We start from the raw sequence: 4,908 nt of genomic DNA on the forward strand, positions 1-4,908 counted from the left end.
CAAAAAGAGACAGAGAAGAAAAGAAAAGACAATGAACATTAGTTCAAATATTTTCCAAGTAAGAGTTTATAAGTAAGGTTTTCTTCCAGATTGGGTTGGAATGGATTCCTGCTGAGACAGTTATTAGGTATAACAAGTTTCCCATGCTAGTCACTAGTCTTTCTAACTCCATCCTGTACCTCAGATACATACACAGGAGTAGTCCAACAAGACTACACCCATACACACACACTTACACTATACCTGAGTGGTTCAGAGCATGGACTTTAGAAAGAGAATTCCCAAGTTCAAATCTTGGCTCAGCTACCTACTAGTTGTGAACCTTGAGCAAATCATACCTTCTCTGTTCTCAGTATCTTCCTCTGTGACATGGGTATAAAATAGTAGCCACCTCACAAGGTTGTTGTGAAAACTAACGGCATTAATACAAGGAAAGTGTTCAAAATAATGCCTGGGACATGGTAAGTCCTACAAAAATTTTAGGTATGGCTGTACTATTTATTATTTTTTCATGGAAAATACATTGTAAATCTAACTAGACACTAGGTTTCTTGGTGCTACCCTTCCTTGACATTGGCACTGGAGTCTCACATGAGAAAGCAAGGATTCTGTTGGGGGAGAACTAGGTAGATATTCTTTGGCACTTGTAACTCATTGATATCTCATTTAGTAGAGGGATAGTACCTCTGTATTGTTAAGTAGTGGGGCTAAACAAATTTCTTCATGAATTTGCATGTCATCCTTGCTCAGGGCCCATGCTAAGCTTCTCTGTATCGTTCCAATTTTAGTATATGTGCTGCTGAAGCAAGCACGAGGCTAAACAAATTTCTATGTGAAGGGACCTATGTAGATTTGCACAACTAGAGACACCTTTCATCCACTATTTAGATAGCATTTTTTAAATTTCTTTTTTTAAGAGAGAGAGAGAGACAGAATGTGTGTGTGTGTGAGAGAGAGAGAGAGAGAGAGAGAGAGAAAGAGAGAGAGAGAATCCCAAGGAAGCTTCATGCTGTTAGTGCAGGGCTTGATGTGTGGCTCGATTCCAGGAACTGTGAAATCGTGACCTGAGTTGAAATCAAGAGTCGATGCTTAATCCACTGAGCCACCAAGGCACCCCACATCCACTGTTTAGAATTAGGAACTGAGGGGATCTGGTTTTGTTTTCTTTTGGTTTATTTTGTTTTTTGAGTGTAGTAGACCTTCAGATTTTCTACTCCCAATTGTCCATCTTCATGTGAAGGTTACAATTTTTAAGTTGGAGGCTTACCAGAGTTTGTGGTTCTTACCTACTCCAAGAAAAATTATTGAAGATGAATGGGCCCCATCTGCTCTTCTCATCATCTTCGTTGTTATGTATCAGATCTACAATTTCCTGTGTCTAAGTAGTTCTTGAAGAAAAATGGAATAAAGAACCTAGAATTGATTATTGATTTTCTGCAACTTATAGTTTAGAAACATCATATGCTACAGAAATAATGTAATTTGTCTATCATACCTCACTTATGTTACTCACTACATTAAATTGAAACTACTAAGATTATTTTTTCCTCACCAGAACTTTTAAGGGAAGAATTGTGACATTCATTTTTATATTCCAATCATGTACTTTTAAAAACCTGAATGTGTTTTGATATTTCTAGAAAATGATAATATAAATAATTATTATATGTAACAATAAGGGTTAATTTGAAAAATATGACTATTCAAGGATAATCACAGATATTCCCAAACATTCACTTTTACCATTAAACCCTGGCTGTTAATAAATAATCTTGTTCTCCAGCCCCTGTTACCTTTTAAGAACCATGAAGTTGACCCAATGCCAGAAATATGAAAAGAAGGAAATGTAAGAATTCCAAAGAATCCACAACCTGGAGAAATCTATATTGAATGAATTTCTTATTAAAACACAAAGAAAGACTCAATGTAATAATAAATAGTGACTCCTACAAAAAAGTTCAATTTGTTTTATTTTTTATTTTTATTTTAATTTTTGAGAGGGTAGGAGTGCAGAGGGAGAGGGAGAGAGAGAGAATGTTAAGTAGGCTCTATGTCCAGTGCAGAGCCTGATGTGGGACTTGATCTCATGACCATCAGCTGAAATCAAGAGTTGGGTGCCTAACCATCTGAGTCACCCAGGTGCCTCTTGAATTGACTTTAAATGGGAACATGACCTTTGCCCTATTGAGGGTATTATTTGTTTTTCTCTAAGACCTCATTGGCTATCTTCTGGTGGAATCTGGGGAATTCGTCTCAGTCCCGAGTCCTCTTGGCATGCCCAGAAAGTCTCTCCCTGTTTGGCTTCTGGGACACTTGGTGACCTGGTCTTGTATCTCTGGGAGGGAGCATGGTTTGGATGTGTGTGTGGCTGTTGAATTATATGGACTCCAATCCTTTCTCTGGGACATAGAAGTTGAGTGGTTTTGCATAAATTATGTAAAGCCACTGGGCATCAAATATTCTTGTGTGTTTTTGAGAATTACAAGACAAAATAATTAGAATCCAGCCTATGGTTGGCACTAAATAAACAATGTCTCCCAATTTTTGACTGTGTTGATGCTACTATATCAGGAAGGCCAGAGCCAGGACATGTGAGACCATCTTGCTCAGGTAATCCCTGGAGAGAAATATGTCATTATTGTAATGGTTCCCTCACACCATTTTCCCAGGATCCTGGTTCCCTTTTTCCTAGTATCTTAATGGTGATCTCTGGGTGCTATCTTAAGGCTCCCTTTCTACACTAGACTCCAGTACCATGTTTGCTCAGCTCCTGGTTGGTTCCTATTCTGCAGTAAAACCAATTCTCTTCTGCACTTTCAAAATTAGAATTAGATTTATCTGTGAAACTTTTGTTGCTTTTTTGTCAACTTACTGTCCTAACTCCATACTGTTTGGTTCTGCCCAATCCAGGCTGCTTTGGGATCCTCAGAGAGCCCCTTCTCTACACAGACTGGCTCTGCTTCCTTTTCAGGACTCTTGAGGGTAGCCAAGCCCCTCAAAGGAAGTTGTGGGTGCCCTCTATCTATAGATTCCACACCTGGAATTGGCTTTTATGTTGTAGATGCTGTGAACATCTCAGAAAACCTGGGCTCTCTCAGATGTTGGTCCAGGCCATCCAAGGGCTCCTTCCAGACTTCCTTGCCTCACACTCCAGACTTACCTTGCAACACAGTCTATTAACAAAGACCCTTACACTATGAGTTGAAATGACCAGTAATTACCCCCTCTAGTCCAAAGATACCCAAATCCTACTATGTTGTGCCACAATAGTCTTCCTTGATTCTTCCTTGATAGTTCCAGAAGGAAGAGCAGCGGGAACATAGGTCAGCCAAGGGGGTTGCCCAAATCCAGAAGGTCATTTCCTGTTTCAGGCAAAGATGAGGAATTGAGAACTGTCACTGAAGGAATGTCTAGAGCAAACCTGCAGGAACACCCTTCCTTCCTCCCTCCTTTCACCTGGACTTAGTAATCTTTGTTCTAGGCTTGGTCATCCGTGGAGATTTGGAGAAAATACCTTCCCCAGACTGAGCAGAACTGAACTTCTGTTAACATGTCATGTGTTGAAGGCACATGTTGATGTTGCCAGCTGGGACGGTTCAGCTTTGAATTCCATCCCAACTTCCAAGGTTGAATTAGTGTTACTTAATTATCAGGGTTCTAATCTTTTTTGTAAGCACGAAGTTAGACTGTAATATTTGAAGTTTTCTTTCTTTCTTCTTCTTCTTTTTTTTTTTTACAAATAGCTTATTGTCAAGTTGGTTTCCATATAACACCCAGAGCTCATCCCCACAAGTGTCCTCCTCCAAACCCATCTCCCCCCTCTCCTCCCAAACCCATCAGTCCTCAGCTTGTTCCCAGTATCCAAGAGTCTTTCATGGTTTGCCTCTCTCCATCTTTTCATGTTCCTGATGGTGTGTGGGGGCAACAAATATTCATTAGGGTATTTTGATAAGAAGACCAAGGAAAGCAAGGAAACAAAATCTGGGAGAAGCTGTTTCAGTTCGCTCTATCTCAGTAATTATGATTTTATCGGTCCAGCTCACCTGAAGAACATGAGGTGTTCTTCATCTTGAAATTCATTACATTATTTTGATTTATTTCTCTCAGTGTTTATTCTGCCTTTGTCACCAGTCAACAGTGTTTATTATAGCTCCCCTGTCAAAAGCATGCATTATCTTCCAGTAAAGGACTGAGCATATCTAGAGCTTTTATCGTACTCTGGTGGGCCTATGTTCCTGCTCTATTACCCTATCCTTATCCCTGCACCAGACATAGACCCTAACTATTTTCCTTGCAGTTTCACTGAGAAGCTCCTGCTCTGACCTTCCCCACTCCCATCTTTTTCTCTTAACTACAGAATTTTCTTTATTCTCAATTTTGTACTAGATACCCCTTCATCAGAAAAATATTTGAGGGGTGCCTGTGTGGCTCAGTTCGTTGAGTATCTGACTTTGGCTCAGGTCATGATCTCATCGTTTGTGGGTTCAAGCCCCATGTTGTACTCTGCGCTGACAACTGGGAGCCTGCTACAGATTCTCTTTTTCCCTCTATCTCTGCCCCTCCCTCCTCTATCTCTTTTTCTCTTTGTCAAAACTAAATATTAAAGACTAAAACATTTTAGAAAGATATTTGACTAATATTCCAGCTGGAATATTCTTTTAGCTTATGAGTATAATTTTACATATCTATTTTACTTTCTAAGGAACATGAATGCTATGAATAATATGAAACATGTAGGAAGATGACTTTCACTTCTGAATTTTTTTAATTGGAGGAAATAAAACCGTGAAATCATCCTTGTAGGTATTTTTATAATCCAATTATGGATAACCAAGTATTAGGCAATATTTGTTTGTACCAAAGATCAACAGAGACTTTCCCCAGGGAGTTGAACAAATTAACCAATGG

At 39.3% G+C, this 4,908-nt stretch overlaps 1 non-coding gene across 1 annotated transcript; it reads right to left on the reverse strand.

Moving 5' to 3' along the window:
- Positions 1–709: 709 nt before the first annotated feature.
- On the reverse strand, positions 710–812 carry LOC144239707 (U6 spliceosomal RNA). The gene has a single exon (XR_013337471.1). It is a non-coding gene; the product is annotated as a U6 spliceosomal RNA (small nuclear RNA).
- Positions 813–4,908: the final 4,096 nt, after the last annotated feature.

This window comes from Crocuta crocuta, unplaced genomic scaffold, assembly GCF_008692635.1.
Source record: "Crocuta crocuta isolate KB4526 unplaced genomic scaffold, BGI_CrCroc_1.0 scaffold171, whole genome shotgun sequence".
Classification (NCBI taxonomy): Eukaryota; Metazoa; Chordata; class Mammalia; order Carnivora; family Hyaenidae; genus Crocuta; species Crocuta crocuta.